Raw genomic sequence first — 14,815 nt, 5'->3', positions numbered from 1 at the left:
TAGATGATATGAAATGGTGTTCATTCAAACACATTGCAAAAGCTGCTCATTACTGGGCGTAAGACATTCCTGGTTATAACAGCTTGAGAAAGGAGATTTCAGCTGGGAAAATAGAGAGGGATAATCGTTTTGGGAAACGAGGTTTATGTGTAATCATAAGGAAGCAGGAAAAATTCCTGTTTAGAACCGCGTTAACATTCTTGTTGCTTTATTTAATTTCTTCCTGAAATCTCACACAACTTTTGGCCTCAACTATTTCCTGTGGCAGTGAATTCCACACATTCTGGAGGACGTTTAGTTCTGGAGTCCCCCATCATCGGGAACATTCTTTCTGAATCTACTTTGTCTAATCCTGTCAGAATTTTATCAGTTTCCATGAGATCCCCTCTCACTCTTCTAAACTCCAATGAACACATTTCTAGTCGAGTGGCCGTTCTACGAGATTCTATAATTAGGGGATTGATAACATCCTTTGTATCGAGAGTCCCACACAGTATGTTGCCTGTTCACTGCCATGGTGAGGGACATCTCTGATTGGCTTGAAAGGATATTGAAGTAGGAGTGGGGACGGGATCCAGTTGTTGTGATCCATATTGTAATAAACAACCTTATCGCTGTGAAATCGATTCTAAACATGAAATGTTCACTGATTTCTCATGATTATTTAGAGGCCTTTTTGAGTAACGGTGGAAGACCGTGTAAAAGGACCTGTTTGGGGTTCATCAACAACGAGGAAATACATTAAAGAACAGGTCCTCAGGGGTTACAATCTCTGGATTACTACGCGAGCCACATACAAATTGGCATTGGGGTGATTGACATAATGTAAAGTTCACTAGACTGAAGTCTGGAGCTGGGAGTGAAGTTACGAGGAGTGATTAGAAAAATGAGGGCCTTTTTCTCTGGGGTTTAATTACATTTTTCAGGATGTGATGGTGGGGGTAAAGAGAGCCGAATCATTTCTGCTGGTGGAGGCTGGGTGAACCCTGAGACCTGGTTTCGGGGGAGGATGGGTAGAGAGAAAGAGGGACAGAGTTTAACTCCCAGGAGAGAAGCTGAGTAACACTTGAGGCCACTCCAAGTTTTCGAATCTTGCCCTCACCCAAAAGGGAATCAGTGAATTGTTAACCCGGGATCGATATCTTCTTGTTAACAGTGGTTATCAAGGGTGACGGGGTAAAGGGGTGAAGGTGGAGATTGGAAACAAAGCCGCCTTCACCTTCCCGAATAACAGAGCAGGCTCGAGGGACTGAATGGACTCGTCCTACTCCCACGCCCTGTGAGCAGATATCTCAGAGCATTTTAGTGAGTGCAGAAGGTTACAGAGATAGGGAGGGTTGTAGTGGCTGGTGGTGGTAGGAGAGGGAAAATAGTTGTAATTGCTGGAGGAGGTTACAGGGAGAGGGAGGGGTGTAGGAGGTAGAGGTAATTATAGAGATAAGTAGGGTTGTAGTGAGTGGAAGGCTTTACAGAGATAGGGAGGTCCGTAGATGCTGGAGGAGGCTACTGACCTATATCTGGGTGGACAGGTTTCAATCTCAAAATTTGCCAAAGGTGCAAAACTTGAAAATATTCTGAACTTTAATAAGAAGGATATTGATAATCTTCAAGAAGATGTAGACAGGCTGGTGGAATGGACAGACACGTGACAGATACAACTTAATTAACGTAAGGAAGTGTGAAGTGAGACATTTTGGTCCGAAGATCAAGGAAGACGATATAAAATAAAGCGTACACCTTTACCCTTCCTAATCCCCATTGCACCTTTACTACGCTGAGATGCCACAGTCTCTTCACCCATCTCAGAACTCATGAATATCCAACCTGAAGTCTGCATTTCACCGTCTACTTGTACAGTGATCATTAAACATTTGGCACTCCAACTTTCCTTGGCATCTTCTGAAACGATTCCCTGCTCCGTCTGACAACTCAGTCAATGTCGCATCTTCACTTAGTGCCCTGCCCATGGTAGGATTATCCTGTCCAGTCCCCATAGTGTTTCACCTTGCTCAGTTGTATTGCCCAGATTGCATCGTTCCAACTTTTCGATTCTCCATTAATAAAAAATGAATAACGGGACTTTCCGTAGCAGAGTGGCGCAGCGGAAGCGTGCTGGGCCCATAACTCAGAGGTCGATGGATCGAAACCATTCTCTGCTATTTCGCTTTTAGCAACAGAAAAAGGATTCCATGGCGGCTCCTTCAAAATGATTTGTCATTTCCATCCAGGGTGCAGTAACTTTCTTCCTCTTCTCGTTACTAGTTAACATTTGAATGAGTAACAGATCGCTGAAATGTCATTTACTCACAAACAGACACAAGCTGTAAATGTTGCAAAGATACACAAGCCGAGGTTTTTTTTTCCCTTGGAGCATAACTATAAGGTTCATGGTGGGAGATATAGGAGGGATGCCCGAGGTAGATTCTTCACTCAGAGAGTGGTTGGGGTGTGGAATACACTGCTGCTGTGATAGTGGAGTCGGACACTTTAGGAACTTTCAAGCGGTTATTGGATAGGCACATGGAGCACTCCAGAATGATAGGGAGTGGGGTAGCTTGATCTTGGGTTTGAACATAACTCGGCACAACATTGAGGGCCGAAGGGCCTGTACTGTTCTGTGTTCTATGTTCAAGAATCATCCCTTGAATAAACACTGCCACCTTTCAATGTTTAGCGGGTGAGTTTCATGAAGAGCTGAGTGTGAGTCCCGCCTTTCTGCTTCTGTACAAATTTAGTCAAAGGAAAATTATACAAATATATCTTCAATTCTCCTTGTCTTTCACAAAGAACTGAGCGTGTGTTGGATACAGTTTCAACAGTAGCTTTAAAAAGATAGAGAATGGATTTACAAATTTAAAACCCAAGGGTGACATCAATGCCTGAAGTGGTTTTCAGGCTATGGCGACTAGAATAACAATGCACATTCTCAATTTGAATTGTTCAAAATCATAGAATGGAGCATCCATTGTGGATGAAAGGAAACTTTAAACTGTGCCGCTGTGCTGTGCTTCAGGAGCTGGTTTTACACAAATCTCCGTTAATGAGATGTTGCCTCACCTGCTGAGCATTTCCAGCATTTTTTGTTTTTTTTTGGTCAGATTTCCAGCTTCCAGCTTTGCGTTGTGTTCTGTGCAGGTGTTTAACTGGAACAGGGAACAGGTTCTGATCAGCCCCGTGACAGATAGAGTAGAATGTATCTCCCAACTATCAGGCCTGCGAGATGAGACTTCAAGCTGTACAGGGGAGTGAGGAAGAGAGCTAAGGGAGCATCATTCTGTGAGGGACAGATTTCCTGTATAGAGTAGGAACAGGTCTGTATTTTCACAACTGTTTTAACAGACATCAGATGTCCCAACATGACTTGCGATCAGTGAAATCCCTCTTAACCTTTTAACTATGAGATTATTGAATTTATCAATAGTTTCCACATTGTCAAAAATCCATCTAAGGACAAGTAAAGTAAAATTTTAGCCTGTGTCTCTGTGTCGCGTTGGACTTCCAAATGATGGTAATTCAGTCACTTAAAGGTTGTGAGTTTGAGTCCCATCACAATCGGATTATGGATCAGGTTAGTAACAAACCAGTTGCTGCTTCATTGATGTGATTCAGCTTCGGCACCGACATTTCCTGCTCTGCCATCTCTCCATGCTGTTTCTGTTAACCCGGCTCCCAGGGAAACCACTGACTCGAGAATAAATCACAAACCTTTCTTAAAGTTTGACACAACGTTCGCTGGATGGGTGAGAAATAGTAACATCTTTTTCAATTAGATATTTCATTTATTTTGGAAGATAAATAAGATTAAGGAACGCAAACACGCAACAACAACTTATAAATAACTACAATCAATAAATAAATATCAGTGTCCTACAACCTGGCAGTGTCTCCTTTTTCACAAATACCACCAGATCTGCAACGTATTTCCAGCATTCCGCTGAACCCACTCACCCACCATAGTCACAGGCTCTGTGGCTTAGTTGGTTAAAGCGCCTGCCTAGTAAGTAGGTAGGATCCTGGGTTCAAATCCCAGCAGAGCCTTGGTTCTTTTTCAATGTTATTCTGATGTTTCTGCTGAGCTTGTCCTTCTTGGTCCCAATGGTCGTGGGTTTGGAAGGTGCTGGCAAAGGAGCTTTACTGAGTTGCGGCAGTGCATCGTGTGGATGGTGCACACTGCTGCCATTGTGTGTCGGTAGTGGAGGGAGTGAATTTTTATACATGGGAAGCGAATGAAGCGGGATGCTCTGTCCTGGATGGTGCCAAACTTCTGTCGTTCTGTTCAAGTTGAATTCACCCAGACAAATTATCTCAGGAAACAAGGTGATTCCGATGTCCTCCCACATTCCAAAGATGAGCAGGTTGAATGGATTTGGCCATGTTAGATTGTCCCTTTGTGCCCAAGGTATTTGTATCAGTAGATTCGCGGAGTGGGTGTGTGGCACTGCGGGGATAGATCCTATGCGCAATTCTCTGTCGGGGGGTCGGTACAGACTCGATGGGCAGAATGGTCTCCTTCAGCACTGTAGGGTTTGTGTGTTTCTCAGGCCATTTGACAGTGTTCGGAATTCCCTGAGAAAATAATGAAAATCTGTGTTGGGAGAACATTGAGTATATTTAGATTTTTTTTTACTGCAAGATGATGAAAATACCTGGATCATCTCAAACAAATAGTCGAGATATTTGTGGGGAGTCTCGAAATTTGTCCATCGTTGGAGATTATCCACTCTGAAGGGAAAGACAAAACTGACGAGCAAAATGGATTTTGTGACTGGCACAATTGCAAACATCATTGAAAAAGAATCAAGGCTCTGCTGGGATTTGAACCCAGGATCTCCTGCTTACTAGGCAGGCGCTTTAACCAACTAAGCCACAGAGCCTGCAGAGTTACAGCCTGGCGACAGGAATGTCTCTCCACAGCTGCTTTCGGAGCTGCTGAATATTTCCAGCATTTCCTCTTTCTGATTTTGTGTCTTCATTACAGGAGTTCATTTACTGACAACACAAAACTTGTCTCTCGGGCCCAGCTCCAGACACAGCTTTTCTGTGATCTTCACACAGACAAGTTCACTCTTCACTTTCCTACACACATGCTTTAAAATCGGCTGGTCTCACACTCAGCACCCTGCGGCATCGCCTTCAAACCTCACCCCACCCTTCAACCGCCCACCAGGGCCTCAGAGGTACAAGTACTTCTTAGGAATTGACAAAGGCAAGGGGATTACTGTGTTTGTGAGGGCATATAAAAGGTTAATCCATACTCACAAAGAGACTGTGAGAATCTCTCTCCCTCTCTATTTGATCAAAAGAAGATACAGATTGTCTGCAGTCAGTCATTATCCAGCAATATTCCCCCTTCCTATACAGTTACTGAGTGGGGGTGGAGGGATAGACACCGATAGAGTGAGTGAGGGCGGTGATAATTTATCAGATAATATATCAGTTACAGAAATCCTTGTAAATTCCGGCTTTATCCAGAAAGATTCTCTTGGAGAAACAGAAGCTGCAGTCTCAGCTCTCACTGATATTGTAGTAGAGACATATTATTAATCCCACACTCAGGAACAGTGCTGCATTTGGACAGGAGAGATGGGGAAAGGGAATAAAAACGGAATGGTCCTGTTCTAAACAGTGTGCAGGCTCAGAGGGAGCTGAGGGTCAGAGAGATCTTTGAAGGAGAGAGGCCATTTTGAGAGAGTTGTCAGGAAGGCGGATTGGATGTTTGGCTTCATAACTGGAGATACTGAGTATAAAAACTGGGAAGTTCTGCTCAATCTTTATGAAGCTCTGATTAACTGCGGCTGTTTTAGGATTGTACCCAGACCCAGTAATCACACTTTAGAAAGTGTGGGAGAGTCCTGACGAGGGTGAAGATGAGATTTACTGCCTTGGATCCATCGATGATGGATTTTCGCTCAAAGGTTTGACTGGATAATTCGGATTTTATCTCTGTGCAGCTAACGGGATTGAGTGGTGATGTAAGAGACGTGTAAAATAAATAACATATTGAACTAAGGTACACAGGGGGAAGTTGCTGCATTAGCTGCTGGCAGAAGTATTCAGGGACAGGCATTGAAGATTGAAGAGAGGATGTGTAGGAAGCAGAGGATCCCCACAGTGCGGAATGAGGCCGCACCGACCATTCTGCACCAACTCTCCGACAGAGAATCCCTCTCTGTAACCCCACCTAATTACCCTACTAATCCCCCTGACAATAAGGGGGAATTTAGCCTGGCCAATCCGCCTAATCTGCACTTCGTTAGAGATGGGAGGAAACCGGAACACCCGAAGTAAACACACACACACGGGGGGACCGTGCAAACTCCACACAGACAGGCAGCCAAGAATGTTGGAAATGATCTTCAGTTTTCTACCGGTTACAAACACTGGGGATTCCCCTTCAGTTTGTGGCATCTGGGAATCAGCGAAGCATCCAAAAATAGAACTGACAATTAATATAACCACGGCAGGTATTCACATGGTACTGACATTCGGTAGGCAGTAATGTGTATCGACCGCGTGGCCTAATGGATAAGGCGTCTGACTTCGGTTAATACGACAATGATGGTATCAGAAGATTGCAGGTTCGAGTCCTGTCGCGGTCGTTTTATGCAGAAATCTGGTCGTAGTTCCAAAACAAAACGGGATGTCCTTCTTCAGCTGGAAACTCTGCATTTTCTTGCTAACATTGCAGGACTCTTTCTCAGAATGTATTTCCTTGTTGTTTTGTTCATTCAATTTTCTAATCTCATTATTTTAATCTCGTCCCAAGAAATCAATCTCTTCTTTGCGATCTTAATAAATTGTTGATGCTCCCGAATGGAGCAACAGGCTTTGATGCAATCTGTTCAATAGAATTCTGTGGAGGGAATTCTAATCTCCTCAGGAAGGGGTTTAATAATGAGCTGAATGAACTGTTTCTGTTTTCAGGGATGAAAGGTGATGTCACTGGGCTGGTAATCCGGAGACCCGCACTAGTATTTGGGAACACGGAGTAAATCCCACTGCGGCAGCTGGTGGAATTTCAATTCATTGATGAAGTCAATCTGGAATTGAAAGCTAGTCTCAGTAATGGTGGCCTTGGAACCATTGTCAACTGGAGTAAAATATGATCTGGTTCATCGGTGCACATTAGATGAAGCCGTTTGCCCTCCTTACCTGGTCTGGCTGACATCTGACTCCAGACCCAGAGCAATGAGGGTGACTCTTAACTGCCCTCTGAAATGGCCGAACAAGGCACTTTCATTTGAAGGGCAATTAGAGGAGGGCAACAAATGCTGGTCCTGCAGGCGACACCCACAGCCCATAAAAAAGAACCATGAGGGAGAAAGAGAATGCTCTGCCGGTAACAAATGCTGACATTCGGTACCGTGTTTTATCGTTTGACCGCCTGGCCTCATGCCTAAGGCGTCCGGCTACTCTAATAGTCGTGGACATAGTATCAGAAGATTGCAGGTCCGAGTCCGATTGTTTTTCTGCAGAAATCTGGTCGAAGTTCCAGAAAAACGAGATGGCCTAGTGACGGATTGAGAATCTGGATCCTTTTCTCCAAAAACAACAAGGCTGAGGGTGGCCTGATGTTGGGCTTTCAATTAATGAAAGATTTTGTAAAAATCATTTCGATAAAATGGACCAGAGAAGGGCAGATAGGAATGTATCTCACTCTTTCATACATGCCATTGATAGTTGATGGTTTTAGCACAATGATGTACATGTGACCAGTGTATCAGCGAATCCTCAGAGTGTGAGAGACATCCCATCAGTAATGTTTCCCCAACACCCTCCAGATTGAAGGGAGGCAGCATTCATGCTGATGACTGGAAGAGTTTGTTACAAATCGTTGAAGATGGCCAAAACCTGTCCCCCAATCGGCAGCAGGCTTTTATGAGGCAGAATGGAGGCAGAGAAGACAGTAACAGAGAAGAAAGCTCTGTGGGCTGAGAATGGGCCTGTTCACTCACATGAAGACCCATAGCAGAAACTCATGGCCCTAAATGGATGTCATCCTTGAATCGAGGGACCGACAACAAAAAACAAAGAACAAAGAACAACACAGCACAGGAAACAGGCCCTTCGGCCCTACAAGCTCGCGCCGCCCATTTTAACACTCACTGAGTGCCTCATTCCAATCCTTCTTCTACCTCCGACTTTTGTCGACTTCTCCTGGACTCCACAATAAAGGGGTGCAGATTTAGGGAATTATATGTGCGCCAGATTAAGGGAGATCCAATTTACATAAGAACATAAGAAATAGGAGCAGGAGTAGGCCATCTAGCCCTTTGAGCCTGCCCCGCCATTCAATAAGATCATGGGCCGAGAAGTGGCGGATGGAATTTAATGCGGAGAAGTGTGAGGTAATTCACTTTGGTAGGAGCAACAGATGTGTCGAGTATAGGGCTAACGGGAGGACTTTGAATAGTGTGGATGAACAGAGGGATCTAGGTGTGTGTGTACATAGATCCCTGAAAGTTGGGAATCAAGAAGATAAGGTTGTTAAGAAGGCGTACGGTGTCTTGGCGTTTATTGGTAGGGGGATTGAATTTAGGAGTCGCAGTGTAATGTTGCAACTGTACACTACTCTAGTGCGGCCGCACTTGGAGTACTGTGTGCAGTTCGGGTCCCCGCATTACAAGAAGGATGTGGAGGCGTTGGAGAGGGTGCAGAGGAGGTTTACTAGGATGTTGCCTGGTATGGTGGGGAGGTCCTATGAGGAGAGACTGAGGGATTTAGGGTTGTTTTCGTTGGAAAGAAGGCGGCTAAGAGGGGATCTTATTGAAACATATAAGATGATTAGAGGTTTAGATAGGGTGGATAGTGATAGCCTTTTTCCTCGGATGGAGAAAGCTAGCACGAGGGGGCATGGCTTTAAATTAAGGGGGGGTAGCTACAGGACGGATGTCAGGGGTAGGTTCTTTACCCAGCGGGTGGTGAGGGATTGGAATGCCCTGCCTGCTGCAGTTGTAAATGCGTCTAGTTTGGGGGCGTTTAAGAGATCTCTGGATAGGTTTATGGACGAAAAGGGATTGGTATAGGCTAGTGGGTCATTGTTGTTGTAACTGGTCGGCGCAACATCGTGGGCCGAAGGGCCTGTTCTGCGCTGTAATGTTCTATGTTCTATGTTCTATGTTCTATGGCTGATCTGTCGTGGCTCAGTTCCACATTCCCACCCTCTCCCCACAACCCTTAATCCCCTCTCTTATCAAAAACCCATCAACCCGTGTCTTAAAAATAGTTAGCGAGGCAGCCTCCACCACTTTAACGGGCAGAGAATTCCAGAGATTCACCACCCTTTGAGTGAAGAAGTTCTTCCTCAACTCCGTTCTAAACCGTCCCCCCTTTATCTTGAGGCTGTGCCCCCTAGTCCTACTGTCCTTTCTGAGCGGGAAGAATCTCTCCACCTCTATCCTATCCATCCCATTCATAATCTTATATGTCTCAATGAGATCTCCCCTCATTCTTCTAAACTCTAATGAGTACAAGCCTAGTTTATTCAGCCTCTCCTCATAGCTCAACCCCCTCAACTCTGGCATCAGCCTAGTAAACCTCCTCTGCACTCCCTCCAAGGCCAAAATATCCTTGCGTAAGTACGGCGCCCAAAACTGCACACAGTACTCCAGCTGCGGCCTCACCAATGCCCTATACAGCTGCAGCAAGACCTCCCTACTTTTATATTCAATCCCCCTCGCTATGAAGGCCAGCATCCCATTCGCCTTCCTGACCACCTGCTGCACCTGCAAGCTGGGTTTTTGCGACTCATGCACAAGGACCCCGAGGTCCCTCTGCACCGTCGCCTGCTGCAGTTTTTCGCCAAGTAAGTAATAATCCTTCCTACCATTATTCCTACCAAAGGGATGATTTATTAACACCAATCAGCCGAAAAGCACGTTTTTGGGGTGTGGGAGGAAACCGGAACACCCAGAGAAAACCCACACAAGCACGGGGATAATGTGCAAACTCCCACAGACATTGGCCCAAGCCGCCCTGATAACTGTCCCTGGCCGAGCTGGCTGCGGGTGGTCAGCTCAGCTGGTTAGAGCATGGCATTCATAACACCAAGGTCGCGGGTTTGATCCCTGTATGGACCAGTTTGCTTTTTTATCCCCCTCAAACTGGTATATTTTGGACGGCACGGTAGCACTGCTGCTTCACATCTCCAGGGACATTGGTTCGATTCCCGGCTTAGGCCAATATCTGTGTGGCGTTTGCACATTCTCCTCGTATCTGCGTGAGTTTCCTCTGGGTACTCCAGTTTCCTCCCATCGTTCAAAGATGTGCGGGTTAGGTTGATTGGCCCTGTAGACATTCTCATGAAGTTCGAGGCGGCAGTTTCACTTCTCTGAGAGCATTGATACACCAGTTCATAGTTTCTTCAAACTTTACTCAAAAACCCGACTTCGATGAGATTCTGACCCACAAAGTTTGAATATCTCACCAGACAATCTCCTCTTCCAGCTTCTTCCATCGGGAAAAAGATACAACAGTCTGGGGCCACCGACTCAAGAATAGTTTCTGTCCTGCTGCCATCAGACCTCTGAATGAAGCTTCCTTGCATTAAGTTGATTTTTCTCTCTACCCGAGCTATGATTGCGACACTACATTCTGCAATCTCTCCTTTCCCTCTCTATGAACGGTATGCTTTGTCTCTATAGCGCACAAGAAAAAAACTACCTTTCACCGTATACTAATAACATATGTGACAATAATAAATCTAATCAAATGAAATAAGACAATGATGAGAACTCCTATATGCCATTCTTTGTGCCACAGATCCCCAGCTGCAGCGCTCGCACTGCAACAAAGAGTGTTCAGACTAGAAAGTGCATCTTGGTGAAATAATAGGTCAATTCCAAATCGTTTCAGTTCAACATTTAAGCAAACGAACAAATAAAAATGACACATCGCGATAGGGAAAGAGTATCGTGGGGGAAAATACTGGAATCAAAGTGTATCAGACGTGACAGCCGTCAAACTGAACAGAAGCAGATATAAGAACATAAGAACATAAGAACATAAGAAATAGGAGCAGGAGATGAATGGGATGGATAGGATAGAGGTGGAAAGACTCTTCCCGCTCAAAAAAGACAGTAGGACTAGGGGGCACAGCCTCAAGATAAAGGGGGGGCGGTTCAGAACGGAGTTGAGGAGGAACTTCTTCACTCAAAGGGTGGTGAATCTCTGGAATTCTCTGCCCGTTGAAGTGGTGGAGGCTGCCTCGCTAAATATATTTAAGACGCGGGTTGATGGGTTTTTGATAAGAGAGGGGATTAAGGGTTATGGGGAGAGGGCGGGAAAGTGGAACTGAGCCACGACAGATCAGCCATGATCTTATTGAATGGCGGGGCAGGCTCGAAGGGCCAGATGGCCTACTCCTGCTCCTATTTCTTATGTTCTTATGTTCTTATGAGTAGGCCATCTAGCCCTTCGAGCCTGCCCCGCCATTCAATAAGATCATGGCTGATCTGTCGTGGCTCAGTTCCACCTTCCCGCCCTCTCCCCATAACCCTTAATCCCCTCTCTTATCAAAAACCCATCAACCCGCATCTTAAAAATATTTAGCGAGGCAGCCTCCACCACTTCAACGGGCAGAGAATTCCAGAGATTCACCACCCTTTGAGTGAAGAAGTTCCTCCTCAACTCCATTCTAAACCGCCCCCCCTTTATCTTGAGGCTGTGCCCCCTAGTCCTACTGTCTTTTTTGATATCCATTATACAAATTCTCCCAGTGCCTCAAGAGAAGCCCTTTCCCCAACTAAGTGTTTGTATATTTTTGTTTGTTGCTCCGGCACTGACAGGTAACAGTAAATCACAACCTCACCAACCAGTGACAGCCAGTTAAATAATCATCCCACACTCGCTGATAATGGAGTTTCTGACAGTGACAGTTTCTGACCATCCTCCGATTGGACCTGGAGGGAACCAGATTCACTGTCAGAGCTGGACTTTCTTACAGAGTGGGTGACAGAGCCAGGTGAGCGATGGTGATGGAGTGGTGACTGTGCGAGCATTTGACCAAGGGTCAGTTCCTGACCATCACTGTCTGATTTATTTAATTAGTTATCGCAGATCATAGCAGTAGGTGGACACTCTTAAAATGAAATTCACTAAAAATTCTCACCATCACGATCTTTCTAATGGAAAATTCAGCTTCAATTTGCTTTGAGTGGAAACTTTGTGAAATAAAGAACAGGCCTCAGAATTGATCAATGAGTTCCCAGTAAGGAACAATTGTAAAAACAGGCAAGCCAAGTTCAGTTTCCAAACTGCGCTCCGGGCTCTCCTGGTGCCTGATAAAATCAGCAACTGAGGAAGTTCCGCAGTTAAAACTAATGCAAATAACGGCTACTGGGAGAAAAGTGAGCGATGGTGGTATAGTGGTGAGCATAGCTGCCTTCTAAGCAGTTGACTTGCGTTCGATTCCCGGCCATCGCATTGATAATTTATTTAGGAATCTTATCTGCGGCCTCTTGGACTTTAAACAGAGTGAACAAAAACAGGGCCAACACAACACTGGACAGTAATAGAGATGCTTTGCTTTATTTTCTCTTCGGACATAATTAGATTTCAATGGAAAAATATTTAAATAGAAAAACAAGTCTCCGACCTAATAAATTAATTCAGAGACAGAGATAAAAGTATAAGTTGAGGAACAAATTTCAGCTCACACTCTGTGCTCTGCACAATCCTGGTTCCTGATGAAGTTAATATATGCACATTACTGAGGTGGTTACATTATTCTGGTAAATAAGCAGCTGTGATGGCTGAGTGGTTGAGGCGCTGGATTTGAAATCCAATGGGGTTTCCCTGCACAGATTCCAACACTGCTCATAGCGCTTATGGTTGGAAATGTTTGCTTCGGGCAGCCATCCTGGGGAGTTTTTGCTATGAAGTATTTGTATCTCCATCATGCATTCAGCTGCATGGTTCTGGGCCAGGTGCAGGCAGCTGAGTTTGGAAAGGACACCTGGGTATCCTCGGGTTGGTATGGACAAGATGGGCCGAATGGCTTCCTTCGGTGCTGTCACTTTGGTTCTTTCGATGGTTCCATCAGCAAAATCATAACGTGAGCAGAAGTAAAAAATCAGCATCAGGATCACAAGGACAAAACAAGGTCTGATGTCAAAGGAAGATTCTTATGTAATGACACACAGAGCATCAGAAATACATTTCATCAGAATACATTGAATGAATGAGAATTTCAAAATGCTGCTGAGATGAGATGTCACCGTGTTCATTCAAACACATTGCTACAAGCTGGTCATTACTGGGCATCAGGTGTTCCTGGCAATAACGGATTGGGAATGGAAGGAACAGCTTCACATCGGCACATTGTCAGGTCAAACTGTGTCTCAGATTGACAGCTCCCAAGAGAGGTTTTCCTCTCCTCTCTCTCTGTGCTCTGGAATCTCGGGGATTAGTTGGAGTTTCCCAGCTCAGTAACTGTGAAAGCCTCTGAGGCTGGAGATTCTCACAGTGTCTGTTCCCAGATCATTCACAATAGAGAGTGTGAGGGTGAGTGAGTGAGTATCAGTCTTTCAGTTCGATGTCTGACAGCTGCACAGTGAACCCATATTCACTCGCTGCAAATTAACAGATACAGTGAAAGAAACACAGAAACAGAACATAGGAGCAGTGATCCTTCCAGCCTGCTCCGCCATTCATTCTGATCGTGGCTGATCCTCCAACTCAATATCCTGGTCCCACCTTTTACCTCCATATCCTTTGATTCACTTTGTCTCAAGTGCTATTTCTAACTGCTTCTTCAAAACATTCAATGTTTTGGCCTCAACTACTTTCTGTGGCCGGGAATTTCACATTCTGTCCACTCTCTGAGTGAAGATACTTCTCCTCATGTCTGTCCTAAACTGTCTATCCTGTAACCTCAGACTGTGACCCTGGATCTGGACACTCCCAAACGTCCTTCTTTCATCTACCCGGCCTAATCCTGTTAGAATTCTCTAGCTTTCTAAGGAGGCCCCTCATTCTTCTGAACTCCAGCGAATATAAAAGTAACCAACTCAATCTCTCCTCATACCTCAGTCCTGCCATCACAAGGATCAGTCTGGTAAACCGCTGCTTTCGCTCTCGAACAAGAACATCCTTCCTCAGATAAGAAGACAAAACTGCAGCTGTGGCCTCTAAGACCCTGCATAATTACATCAAGACATCCCTGTTCCTGTACTCGAAGCCTCTCGCTATGAAGGCCACCATGCCATTTGCATTTTTTACTGCCTGCTACAGCGGCATGTTTCCCTTCAGTGACTGGTGCACGAGGACACTCTGTTCTGGTTGCACATTCTCTTCTCCTAATTTATGACCATTCAGAACATAATCTGTCTTCCCGTGTTTGCGAACAAATTCACATTTATAAACAGCTCCCAAGAGAGCTCCCAAGAGAGGCACATGAGTGGGTTGGAGATGGGAGGATATCGGAAATTGTTTTAAATAAGGTTAATTCAAATTCACACTTCACATTTATTCAAAATATACTGCATCTGCCAATCATTGAGCCATTCGCTCAACTTGGCCAAATCAGGCTGCAGGATATGGTGTAAGGTAACTCTGAGATAAAGGGATGGAGAGAGAAACGAGGCGACTGCAGTCTGACTCTGACTCTTCAAACCAGTTATTGCGCCCTTGTTGAAAGTGAATGTGCCTGAGAACAGGAGAAAAGCAGATCATGGGCCAGGGATTTATTTTCTGTGGAAAGTAAAATAAACTTGTAACCAGTCAGTGTCTGGCTAAGAACTGGCGAGGGGCGGGGAGAGGGAGAGGAGGGGAGGGGGAATGGGGAGGAGAGGGGAAGGGAGTGGGGATGGAGCGG

The 14,815-nt window shown here is 45.1% G+C and overlaps 3 non-coding genes across 3 annotated transcripts; 2 read left to right on the top strand and 1 right to left on the bottom strand.

Moving 5' to 3' along the window:
• The first annotated feature begins 3,962 nt into the window (after positions 1 to 3,962).
• trnat-agu (transfer RNA threonine (anticodon AGU)) lies at positions 3,963 to 4,038 on the top strand. The gene has a single exon. It is a non-coding gene; the product is annotated as a tRNA-Thr (tRNA).
• A 762-nt stretch (positions 4,039 to 4,800) lies between these two features.
• Positions 4,801 to 4,874, bottom strand: trnat-agu (transfer RNA threonine (anticodon AGU)). Its single transcript has one exon. It is a non-coding gene; the product is annotated as a tRNA-Thr (tRNA).
• Positions 4,875 to 6,507: 1,633 nt separating this feature from the next.
• trnar-ucg (transfer RNA arginine (anticodon UCG)) lies at positions 6,508 to 6,599 on the top strand. The gene is given in 2 exon segments: positions 6,508 to 6,544; positions 6,564 to 6,599. It is a non-coding gene; the product is annotated as a tRNA-Arg (tRNA).
• Positions 6,600 to 14,815: the final 8,216 nt, after the last annotated feature.

Source organism: Carcharhinus amblyrhynchos, unplaced genomic scaffold, assembly GCF_965287045.1.
Source record: "Carcharhinus amblyrhynchos unplaced genomic scaffold, sCarAmb.v2.hapA scaffold_42, whole genome shotgun sequence".
NCBI classification, from domain to species: Eukaryota; Metazoa; Chordata; class Chondrichthyes; order Carcharhiniformes; family Carcharhinidae; genus Carcharhinus; species Carcharhinus amblyrhynchos.
This window is presented reverse-complemented; position numbering and strand designations above follow the sequence as displayed.